General features: G+C 47.1%; 1 protein-coding gene across 2 annotated transcripts in view; it reads right to left on the bottom strand.

Moving 5' to 3' along the window:
- The window catches only part of DIPK1A (divergent protein kinase domain 1A), a 453960-nt gene that overhangs the window by 48900 nt on the left and 392112 nt on the right, over positions 1-12948 (bottom strand). The gene's annotated exons all lie outside the window — the stretch shown is intronic.

Below are 12948 nucleotides of genomic sequence, written 5' to 3'. Positions count from 1 at the left end.
GAGGCCATTATAACACCCTTACTAAAACGTGGGGGTGATGCCGGTTCTCGTTCGGCCTATCGACCATTATCTATGCTTACGGTTGACTATAAAATTTTGAGTAGGATCCTCGCGATGCGATTCCTCATCCATATGCGAGCCCTGGTTCACCCGGATCAGGCGGGCCTCATTCCCCAACGCACCACTGCGACTTGTATACGCCGACTCCTCTGGATCATGGGGGGCGATTTCGGAGGGCTCCCGGAGGCTACTGTGCTCTCGATCGACATTGAAAAGGCCTTCGACAGTGTGGAGTGGCCTTACCTGTTCCGGGTCTTGGAGTCGTTCGGATTGGGGACCCGGTTTGTGAAATGGAATGCATTGCTCTATAATGCAGCTACAGCCAGAGTGAAAATGGGAGCCACAATATCGGCCGCATATCGATCTGCTGATGTTCTTGGCGGATGCTAATGACTCGCTTCGCGGAGCCAAACTCCTACTTCAAGGTTTTGGCAGTATCTCGGGACTGAAGGTCAACTGGGGGAAGATCTGTCTCTTCCCGATAAACCCAAGAGAACATGCACCCCAGATGGAGGGGAACCTTCGGAGGGAGCACAACTGAATCCCGTACTTGGGTACGCATGTTTATCATTCTCAGCTAGACTTACTGGAGGGCAATGTGATTAGGGCGATCAGGAACCTACAGAGCAACATGGGATTTTGGCGTACCCTGCCTCTGTCGGTGGCGGGAAAGGTGGCTTTGCTGAAAACGATAGCGCCTCCTCGCCTATTGTATTTTTTTCGCACATTGCCTGTATGGATACCAGCGTCGATCTTTCATAAACTTCGGTCCTTGACTACGGGGTTAATTTGGGGATCGGGCAGGCGACGAGTCGCTTTGACCACCCTGATGCGTCCCAGGGCGGATGGAGGGCTGGCAGTTCCTGATTTTGAATGGTACTATCTGGCGGCGCAGTTACAATGGCTTACTCAAGCAGTGGCTCAGGAGTTCAGGGGACAGGAGGGACCACAGGGCAGACTAATTCCCAGACATGTAATCTCTTTTATAATATTGGACCAGAAGAGTGACTTAGATCAACTCACTCTTGAGGAACGTACTCTTCGTCTCTGCTGGCATCGAAGTCACAAACGTTCGGGTACCATTCATCCATATGCCCCGGAGCTTCCTTTGGGGATGTGTACGGCTCTTCCGCATGGCAGTAATTGGTCAGCATTGGCTGTTTGGGAAGATCTCGGGCTACATAAGATTGGAGATCTATACGGAGATGGGAACCTGCTGACTTTCCGAGAGTTGCAGAACACTTATGGCCTCCCGAGAGGAGATTATTTGCTGCATGCCGCTTTAGTAGCTGGTATTCAGAAACAATGGAATATGGGACTCCTGAGCCGCCGACCTCTCTGGGCTGCAAATATGTGGTTATGGCGGCTGGTACTTTCAAGGCCGTAACCTGCCTCTACAAGAAGCTATCAACTGAAACTTTGCTATCCTTGGACGGTTTGCGAGGTAAATGGGAATTGGATATCGGAAAACCCATCCCTGAGACGACGTGGCCCCAGCTGGTCCGACGCGCCTGGAAGGGTACTCGGAACGCTAGATTTCAACTACTTCAGTTTTTTACGCTACATCAGGCGTATTTGACGCCTGTTAAGATTTCGCAATTTTTTGGTGGCGCTATGTCGCACTGCCCAAGATGTAGGGCTGATGGAGCCGATTTCTCCCATATGTTTTGGTCATGTGTGGGATTGAAGGATTACTGGAAGGAAGTGGTGGCTTTTTTGAATGCTGTCACGGACCAGCAGATAGAGGCGGACATGGGAACCTGTTTATTACTCTGGTTCCTACATACCCCCCGTACGAAAGTTACTAGCAAATTCTATGACCTGGGTTTGATTTTGGCCAAGAGGGAACTTACCATGCATTGGAAATCGAACATGGACCCTAGTTATTCAAGATGGAAAGCGAATATCTTGCGTTGGGCACGAGCTGAGGGCACACTCCGACTACAGCAGGCCAGGCGCTTAGATAATGATAAATCCCTAGAAGTGGCTAGAGCATGGGAGGCATTGGTGACAGCGCTCCAGCGTCCTGTGGATAGTTCGAATGAAGGGGAGGAGGATATAGATTAGGCGTTAGCACCCAAGTAGGACTGATACTGGAGAAGGAGGGACGGATAGTGGTTAATGTGATGAGCATATTTCAGGAAGATGTCCCCTTTACATTACCTTGCGCAGAGAGAGCTCAAGATATATGGAGGGTATCCATGGATATTGTTTATTTATATATTGGTTGTAGGCGCACTGACAGGGGTGGGGGGCACTGGGGGGGGGGGGGGGGGGGCTTTTTTTTTTTTTTTTTCTTACGCAGGGGCTTGAGTATCAATGGATGCTGTGTAGACTGTCGCTAACACGACCTGGTGTAATTTGATACATGATGCTCATTTTGTTTGTAAATACCAATAAAATATGTTTACAACAAAAAAAGACAGGTTGAATTAGTTGACTTAAGGGCCATGCTAGTCGAAAAAAACACCTTCTTAGCGGACTGGTCAAGCTTTTTAGACTCTCTGTCTGCCGGAACCTGCGGAAAGGCACCAGAAAACTTCTTTGAACAGGCTGTCTGGACTACTAGACTCTCAGGAGTAGGGTGCGATGATATAAATTCAGGATCCCCTGGAGCCAACCTATATCTCCTGGCAATTGTCTTGTTAAGTGCTGGAGCCGAGAATGGTTTTCGCCAGACCTCCAAAACAGGTTGGGTAATTGCCTCATTAAATGGTAGCAGAGGTTCTACACAGAAGTAAGAGTGGAGAACTTCCGTCAGTATATTAGATTTAAATTCAACAGAAGGTGGTTGAAGGTCCAAATGTTCTGCTGCCTTTTTAATTACTGTATGGTAGGGGGCAACATCCTTTGATGGAGCATCCGAAACAGGAGAAAGCTCCCACTCAAGAGACATATCAAGGCAACTTGGCTCTTTTAACTCCATAAAACAATCCTCCGAGTCCTCAACGTCACCTTCCTCCATTTCCTCCAGACGAAATCTCTGTTTCTCCAAAACCCTATGAGCTTCTCTCCTAGATCTCATTCTAGGCACCGATGCCGGTAGAGCCGAGACCGACTCTGAAGGACCTGGAGCCGGCGTCGTACACAGATCCATCGGCACAGCCTGCGCCGATCGAGGTCGAGCTGACGGCGTCGAAGAGGATGCAAACAGGGTTGACGTCCACAGCGTCGGGGAAATGCCAAGATGGCGCCGCTGGAAGGAATGGAGAAACGAAGAATTTACGATGTCGATGCACTGCAGAAGTCAACTTCGGCGCCGCCTCTTTATCAAAATGACGCTTCGAAGAATGCCTCTTCTTATGCTTCTTGGCTCTTGAAGCATGCCCCGATGTCGATCTCGAGCCCGACCTTGACCTGGAGTGAGACCTCGACCTTCTTCTTCCTCTTTTTTCTTCATTTTTGCCATGAAGAGCTTCGCTTCTCTTTCTTTCAGGGCCTTCGGATTCATTTTCTTGCAACAGGCACATCTCTCGACATCGTGAACTGATGAAAGACACTAAACACAGTCTTCATGTTTATTTATTTATTTATTTATAAAAGATTTGTAATGCGCATGGCGGCCTCAGCAACGAGGCGTCCCAGCGCAACCAGAAACCAAGGAAGGAACAGAGAGACCCACAAGCGTAAAACATCAGATAGTGCAAAACAGCCAGGTTTTTAGAGACGTACGAAACGTCAAAAGATTAGGGATGTCTCGCATGTGCGCTGGGAGAGAGTTCCGGAGTTTGGCCGCCAAGAGGCCAAATGAGCGTCCCCCAGCCCTCGCTCACCTGACTCGAGGGACACAGACCATGATTGGCAGATCTAATAGCACGCCTGGGCATATAGGGCTTTAATAAGCCAGATAGCCCAATGGGGGCTTGGTGCATCAGGATTTTGTAAGAGATGAACAGCACCTTAAACTGAATATGTTCTTCAATGGGCAGCCAGTGCAGTTTAAGGAGCACATGTGCCACCGACTGAGATCTTGGTAGAGCCACTAACATACGTGCTGCTGCGTTCTGAACCCTCTGCAGGCTTTTAATACTAGCTTTGTTGGCACCCAGATATAAAGAGTTCCCGTAATCAAGCCTAGCAAGAATGGAGGCCTGCACAATGGTTTGAGGCACTCTGGGAGGAAAAAAGCCAAGCATAGGCCTCAATCCTCTCAAGAGCCCAAAGCAAACAGAGACAACAACTCTTGTCTGTTTCTCAAATGTCAGTCCATTATCGAGCCAGACACCCAAGTTCTTTACCGCCTCCTTGCGTGATGGGGCGGGTTTAAGATGGTCAGGCCACCACTGTTTGGACAGAGCTCCTTGTCCTTCCCGTACAGTAGGATCTCGGATTTGCTAGCGTTTAATTGAAGACAGTTAGCCTTCATCCAAACCGAGATGACCGACAAATCCTCCTTGAACTTCTCCAGGTTGGCGCTGCAATTTTTGGAGAAGGCGATCACCAGCTGGGTGTCGTCTGCGTACGACACCAAGGACAACCTCCTGCCTCTAGCCACGTCCGCCAAGGGTCTCACATAAAGATTAAATAAAAACGGGCTCAGGATAGAGCCTTGAGGTACCCCATGGCGCAGGGCATGGTCCTGAGAGTGAAAATGTGGCACTGAAACTTGGAAAGACCGCCCTGCCAAGAAGGAGCGAATCCAATCCAGAGCATCGCCCCTGATTCCAGCCGCCCAGAGGCGTTCGAGGAGGATCGCATGGGACACCGTATCAAAAGCGGCACTTAGGTCCAGTAGGACCAAGGCCGCAGAGTCTCCCACATCCAGCCTGCTCCGGATGAATTCCGTTACAGCCAGGAGAGCTGACTCAGTGCTATGGCGAGGGCGAAACCCATGTTGGGAGGAGTCAAAGATGTTATGCTCATCGATATATTTGGACAGGATGGAATTCACGTGCTCCTCCACCAACCTTGCCATGAAAGGCAGCTGGAATATGGGGTGGTAATTGCCAGGGTCTTCCGGATCTAATGATGACTTTTTTAACAATGGGATGACTTTTGCATGCTTCCACGCCCTAGGGACGGAAGCTAGTTTCAGGGACAAATTGGCCAATTCTAGACCCACAGGGGCAATAAATGGCTGAAGCTGGCGAAAGTGGGTCGATGACAACGGGTCAGCTGGAGAGCCCGATTTAATTTTAACGCATACAGCCTCAAATTCCTGGGGCAACAGCAAAGGGAAGACTGACAAACAGTTGTCCTCCATAATGTCCATCCCTACAGGCACATCATTCTCAATAGTGGTAGTCCCTTTGGAATGCCCTGATAGATCAACTCCACTTTATTCACAAAGTGGAGTGCTAAAGCCTCGCATTGGTGGTTCGAGGCTACGGGGGAGGCACTAGCCATGCCCGCACTCTTCATATTTTTAAGCAAGAAAAAAATGGTCTTGGCGGGATTATAGCTAGCCAAGATTTTATTGGCTACAAACTCTGCCCGCGTTTTGCAGATGAGCTTATGATAATCATTGACTGCCGCTCGATATACTAATTTGGCAGGAGCTTCGTAAGAGCGGCGCCAGGCACGCTCTAGCTGCTCGCACCCCTTCTTTGCCTGAGTTAGTGAATCAGTGAACCATGGATTAGATGGTCAAAGTCCCTTAATGCCCCACTTGGCCGGGATGCAGCTATCCAGACCGGCCACCAGCCAATCGTGAAAGAAATGCACCCCCTCAACATCTTTAGGAAGCTGGGTTCTGTGCTCTGCTAACCAAGTAGCGAGCATCTCCTGGTCTAGCTTGTGCCCATGCAGTTTTTCCACAAAGACTGGACTGACCACATCAACTCTACCCTGCCACTGTAGAGAGAATGATATTAATGAATGATCCTTCCACGTCTGAGGGACCGGGGAGACGGTTTTTAAACAACTAAGGTTGGAAAAGATGGGATCAAGCAAATGTCGAGTCGCATGTGTACCCTCAAGGACGAGTTGCAGCAGCTGGAAGGCTTCCAGATCCGCTAAAAAACTGGTGATCTTGGCCTTTCCTTCCAGCTCAAGGTGCAGGTTAAGATCCCCAAGATGGTGAAGTTTGCCGCCTTACTGGCCAATTGTCCAATTTTGTTTGCTAGGTCCTCTCGAGAATTTTCCGGAAGGCCCAGGGGGTCTGTAGATTAAAAGACCGGACATAGTCAGGTTGCAGCGAAGCTTAATTTTAAACAAAGCTCTTTCACAACCCGCTATTCCTTCCTTGGTCAGGCTACCGGCATGGGCTTCTTTAGCTATCACAGCAATGCCACCCCCTTTCCCCCCCTCTCTATTAATACTATTTAAAGTATATCCATCGGGGAGGGCTAACGCTGGCTCCGCAACTGTTTCCTGGGTAAGCCGGGTTTCTGTAAGAAAAAGGGCATCAGGGCCCTCATCCATTAAAAGATCAAAAATTTCTGCATGGTGTATCACCAGAGAGCGACAGTTGAGGCTACGAAACTTGAATTCAGTGCAGTTAGGTGGACAGAAAGGCTGCTCCCCAGAGTCCACCTTAAAAGCGCAAAGGTCGCACACAAAAGCGGGCGCCTAAGTGTCTGCATTTATAGAAATCAAGGAGGTGACCAGGCAGGCGAGGCAACAACCACTAGTCTGCTAACCCCGTAGTTCCTCCCCAAGATGGCGGACACACTCCCACCCTTGCACCGACAGCGTTTCCCCAAAGACAGCAGCAGAGCAATACATTTTTTTTTTAAGCGGCGCAATGAGGTAAAAGTATTAGGATGTGATGCAAACAAGGAATTTAAAATCAATAGCAAGGATACGACTAAATTACATGAAAAGCGCTAACAAAGCTCCCGGATCACGCCTGGTCATGTGGATCCATAATGGTCATATGTCCACCACACTCCTTGCAAAGCTTGAACCCGGACTTCCTCACCGACATTCTTGAAAGGAAACAAGAAGAAGCACAGGAATATAGCCAGAAACACAAAGTAACAAGCGAAACTACGGAGAGTCCTAGAAAAACCCTTAGCGTCGACGGAGCAGAAAAAAGGGAACTGACGTCATCACGCCGACGAGGTTGCTTTATGGCTCCAGTGACGTCAGCAGGGTCGCGAGCAGAGCCATGGTCTACAACGTCGTCCTCGGCGGCGTGCGCCAGTAGCATTCCAGATGCTGCTGGCGCAGGGGATATTCACAAGGTGAGGAATCCACTGGCAGATGTATCCATCAGAAAACATATTACATGTTCTAACAGAATAATCCGCACTACGAAATTGGTTCTTCCTGAGCAGTATCTTCATGATGGCCACCTTGGAAGATCTATGTGCAATGTTGGGTAATATGCAAAAAGAACTCTCCGGTACCGGACAACAAACTGCAATATTAGCAAATAGGGTCACCCAATTGCAAACGCAATTAACGCCTACACATCCGTTAAATTCAGCTACTATTAGTAACCCACCTAATTCTACAGTTTCAGTAACAGTTCCAGTATCAGTTCCCTTAGCTCCTCATGAACGATTTTCAGGAGAACCAAACAAGTTTCAGACCTTTTTAATGCAAGTACAATTGCATTTTTTGTGAAACCCACATCATTTCCAGATGCCCAATCCTGTAATGCATTTTTGATTTCTTATCTGAGCGGGGATGCAGCTATGTGGGCAGTTCCTCTGGTACAATCTGACGATCCATTACTCTATAGTAGGAGTCGCTTTAAGAGTGAATTCGAGAAGGTTTTTAATCTGCCCACTATTACTGGATCAGCGGACCCTGAATTACTAGAGCTAAAACAGGTTAATAAAGACTTGATTCACTATTTAACCCAATACAATTGTTTAATAGCCTTAACAAATTGGCCCGAAGACAAAAGAGCTGCCTTGTACTATCAGGGGCTACGAGACAAATTAAAAGCTCTTGTAGCTCCAACAGATCCACAACCGAGAACTTGTGAAGATATTATAGCATTAAGTCTTCGTTTAGACCATAGAGTGGCAGATCGTCCAGGAGACAGGAAGCACTTAGAATTTAAACCTACAATACAGCCTAAGGAAAAAACACAGTCTGTGTCACAAGACACTAGTGAACCCATGGAAAAAGGAGGAATAAGGAAACCTTTAACACCAGAAGAAAAAGAGTCCCGTTGTAAAAAGGGGTTATGTTTATACTGCGATAAAAAGGGACATTTTGATAAGATTGTCTAGCAAAACCGAATTCCACTGTTTTCAAAATGGGAAACTAGAACATCCGGGGAATAGCCAGGAGACTTCCTTGAGTAACAATTCTACATCACCTGGTCAATCAATAGAAAACACTTTACAAATCTCAGTTCCTCATTTGATATTAAACTTACAATTTGCTTTTCCTCATTAAGAAAATAAAACCCCAGTGGTCATGGTGGATTCTGGAGGCACCGGCAATTTTGCTGATGCTGCTTTTGCGGCAAAATTAGATATACCTACCTTACCGACACAAAAATCAGAAATGGTTCGAGCAGTAGATGGTACACAAATAACCTCATGTTTAATCACTCATTTCACCATTAACCTAATAATGACTTGCTTTACTCAAGACCAAACTCATGTTGAAGAAATATCGTTTGATATCATAGATGCCCCTCAGTTTGGTGTCATCCTCAGCATGCCGTGGTTGACGGAACATAATCCTACCACAGATTGGGCTAAGAGAAGTATTACCTTTCATTCTGAGTGGTGCCAACAACAAAGAAAGATTGCTATTCCTTCACCACCTTTCAATACCAAAACCAACGATCATTACATCGCTACAGCTGAAGAAAAGAACATTGAACTACCTGAGGTTTATGAAAACTTTAAAGATGTGTACCTCAAAAAAAGTGCTGAAGTCCTACCAACTCACAGGACATGTGACTGTGAAATAGACCTTGAGCCTGGTGCTAAAATTCCATGCAGTAGAATTTGCACACTTACTGAGCAAGAAAATCAACATCTACGGGACTACTTAGATAAATACCTAAAGAATTGATTTATTAGACCAGTGGTTCCCAAACTTTTGACTCCTGAGGACCCCCACTGAATCACTACTGGAATCTGGGGACCCCCAAGCAATTTGTACAATTTAAATTTCTTTTTTAAAACTCCTTTTGAAGCAGAGATAATTTCAAGAGGGAGACAGCCTGAATTGGGTCTATTGGCATGGACATGTATGCATACAGCAGTGTATTATTTAGTGGTACACGTCTCCTGCTCTCAGCGATAGCAGCACCTCTACATTCTCATTCTAGAGCCTTGGAGTGGTGACCCTTCCTTACAGCAACAGGTTGAATGATTGTGAATTATTAGTATTTTTACCTAGTCACAGTTTAAGAAGGTCTAAAATATTATACAATTATGAAGCATTTTATAATAAAGACATGCCCCAAGGAGCAATAAATATTGTGAAAATTCTAATAAGATAGTGCACAAAGCCAGTGTACAGAGCAAATTCAAGGTCTATATTAGGAGTTCATCATGGAAGTGCAAGAGATGGCAGGAAGGTATCTGCACAGGAGGCATATTGTTTCAGCGAGATAATGGAACAATGCTATGCCAATTACCATCAACCCCTGTTAGACATAATCTTTAGTCACAGACAGCAGAACAACATTTTACCACCAAGGGGTGAGCAGTGCAGTTAAGGCATATTTCAGAGAGGCCTCACGTGGCACCTGACATGACCCTCTCCTGTTAGGATGCCCACTGCCCCGTCCCTTGCCAACAACAAACTGCAAAGGCTACACAGAATAAGAGCTTGATATGTCTGAATATGAAAGCTTGACAGCACACATAATTCACCCAAGGGCTTGTGGGAAGTGAGCAATCAGACAGCAGCAAGAAAATCCTACTGCTGATCCTGGCTGCATCTATTTTTACCTGCCTGCCAAGTAACGGTAACCTATACGCATGTGCCTTTCAACGCTTTATTGCTTTTATTGTATTGCCTGTATTTTCATTGTTGTGTCTGTGACTGCTGTTGTCTGTCTTCCCCCACTGTCTGTACGTGGTCCGTGCCTCTTTTTCTTCCCTCTGTTCCCCTCGCTGTCCCCGTGCTCTCTCTGCTCGGTCTTTCCTTCTGTACCCCTCACTGCCCCTGTGTCTCTGCCCTGTTTTCCCTTCTGTTCCCCTCGCTGCCTCTGTGCCTCTCTGCTTGTTCTGCCTTCTGTTCTTAGCTGCCCCTGTATTTCTGTATTCTGCTTCTGTGCCACTCGTTTTTCTCCCATATTTCTGTGCCCTTTTTGCCTTCTGTGCCACTCGTTTTCCCCTTGTTTTTGTGCCCCTTTTGCCTTCTATTCCACTCATTTTTTGTGCCCTTCTGCCTTCTGTTCCACTCGTTTTTTGTGCCTTTCTGCCCTCTGTTCAACTCATTTTTCCCTCATTTTTGTGCCCTTCTGCCCTCTGTTCCAATCGTTTTTTGTGCCCTTCTGCCCTCTGTGCCACTCGTTTTCCCCTTGTTTTTTGTGCCTTTCTGCCCTGTGTTCCACTCGTTTTCCATCGTTTTTGTGCCCTTCTGCCCTCTGTTCCACTCATTTTTTGTGCCTTTCTGCCCTCTGTTCCACTCGTTTTTTGTGCCCTTCTGCCCTCCGTTCCACTCGTTTTTTTGTGCCCTGCTTCCCTCTGTTCCACTCCTTTTTTCCTTGTTTTTTGTGCCCTTCTGCCCTCTGTCCACTTGTTTTCTTGTGCCCTTCTGCTCTCTGTGCCACTCATTTATCCCTCGTTTTTTGTGCCTTTCTGCCCTCTGTTCCACTTGTTTTTTTGTGCCTTTCCTCCCTCTGTGCCAAACGTTTTTCCCTCGTTTTTTGTGTCTTTCTGCCCTCTGTGCCACTCATTTTTCCCTCGTTTTTGTGTTTTTTTGCCCTCTGTTCCACTAGTTTTCCCTCATTTTTTGTGCCCTTCTGCCCTCTGTTCTACTCGTTTTTTGTGCCTTTCTGCCCTCTGTTCCACTCGTTTTTTGTGCCTTTCTGCCCTCTGTTCCACTCATTTTCCCCTCGTTTTTTGTGCCCTTCTGCCCTCTGTTCTACTCATTTTTTTGTGCCCTTCTGCGCCACTCGTATTTTCCTTGTTTTTGTGTCCCTTTGCCTTCTGTTCCACTCGTTTCCCCAGCTGCTGTGCCCCCTGCGCCCCCGCCCCCCTGACTGCACACTGCCCCCGCCTCCCGATTGTATTGTTGTGGTCTCGCCGCCGCTGCACCAACATTCACAGCTCTTGTGTGCTGTGAGGACACATGAGTGTTTCATTTTTCACTACGACGACCGGAACTCGAGTCCTGCGGACCCCCTGGGAGTGTCTCACAGACCCCTGGGGGTCCGCGGACCACAGTTTGGGAAACGCTGTATTACACCATCCAAGTCTCCGGCCGCTTCTCCTCTGTTCTTTGTGCCTAGGAGTAACAGTGAATTATGCCCTTGCAGCGATTGTTGTGTATTAAATAACTTCACAATAAAAAAACAATATCCTTTACCACTAATTCCCATTCTCTTGGACCAGGTGAGATCTGCAACAATTTACACTATATTCGATTTAAGAGGAGCATACCACCTTGCCCCCCTACATGCCCTTTTGCAACAAACCACCCCTACGAATGTGGTGTCACTCCTATATCGCACCACCAAAAATGACTGCGAGTGTGATCTTCCCCCAGCTAAGAATAAATGGGAAGAGTTAGGTCACCCCCTCACGGAAGAGCAATGGTCCTTTGTTGTTGCCAAACTGGGGAAGTCTCTGCCTTTAGCAGGATGCCTATCGTACACTACAAATACATTTACCGCTTGTACTATACGCCTGCAGGTCTACATCGCCTACACTTGCTTGATAACAATTACTGCGATCGGTGTGGGGAGGGGGGAGCTGACTTCAAACACTTGGCTTGGGACTACACACCTGTTCACCGATTCTGGGGGAGAAGTTATTCTAGCTTTAGCTCAAATGACAGGGATACACATTCCGGAAGACCCCCTCACCGCACTCCTGGGATACACTGAACCACTGGCCGCGAAGATACGGCGATATGTTTCCTTGGCACTCCTCTTGAGTAAGGGCTCCTAAATTTAAGGATTGGCTACACGACCTTATATACTGAAGAACAGTTACATACCTACGCTGAACTCTTACCGCCCTCCTCTCGCCCGCAAGATATCAGGGGTCCTCTCCAGACTTACCTCCTAGAACACACCACAACCGCAGACACACCCACTGATTCCCGCATTGAAAGGGATGGCACAGAAGGCGGGGATGGGAACTGATGCATGGGGGACATCGCACAGGAAGGGACACAACAAAAATGTAGCTTTGGGGTTTAGTGCAAACCATGTATGAATGCAACTAAGAGGCAGGAAGCATCGAATGTGGACATTTTATTCTGCTAAAATTGGTGAATAGTGGCACTGTTACTATGTTATTTGATCTATAGATCATAAATGTTTGAGACCTTTTCTGAGGCCACTTATAATAATTGCCCACCTGACGCGGGCGGCCAAATGTGTTTGTAGGCGTCTTGCTGTGTATCCTCTCTCCGGCCTCTAATGCTATATCATATGTAACCTTGCATTGCCGGAGTGCCTGGGATGTAGGCATCATGCTGTGTATGGAATCATTTGGCACCAATTAAAGTCTTTGAAAATTTCAACCAAAAAAAAAAGACGAGCATACCACCTTGTACGTGTTCGAGCCAGAGACTAGTGGAAGACCGCCTTTCTAACTCGCTTCGGTCTGTTAATAAATTGCGTAATGCTCTTTGGCTTAAGCAAAGCCCCAGCGGTGGTTCAATCCTTTATAAATGATGTTCTCTGAGATTTCCTGGACAGGTTTGTCATCGCCTATATTGACGATTTATTGATTTATTCAAATTCGGTCACAGAACATGAAAAACATGGAAAACTCATTTTAACTACACCGCGCCAACATGGTCATTGCAGATTGTCAAAATGAGAGTTTCATACATACAAAGTGG

The sequence above is a fragment of the Lissotriton vulgaris genome, chromosome 1_1 (assembly GCF_964263255.1).
Source record: "Lissotriton vulgaris chromosome 1_1, aLisVul1.2, whole genome shotgun sequence".
Lineage (NCBI taxonomy): Eukaryota > Metazoa > Chordata > Amphibia > Caudata > Salamandridae > Lissotriton > Lissotriton vulgaris.
The sequence above is the reverse complement of the archived record's forward strand: the minus strand, read 5'-3'. Positions and strand labels throughout refer to the sequence as shown.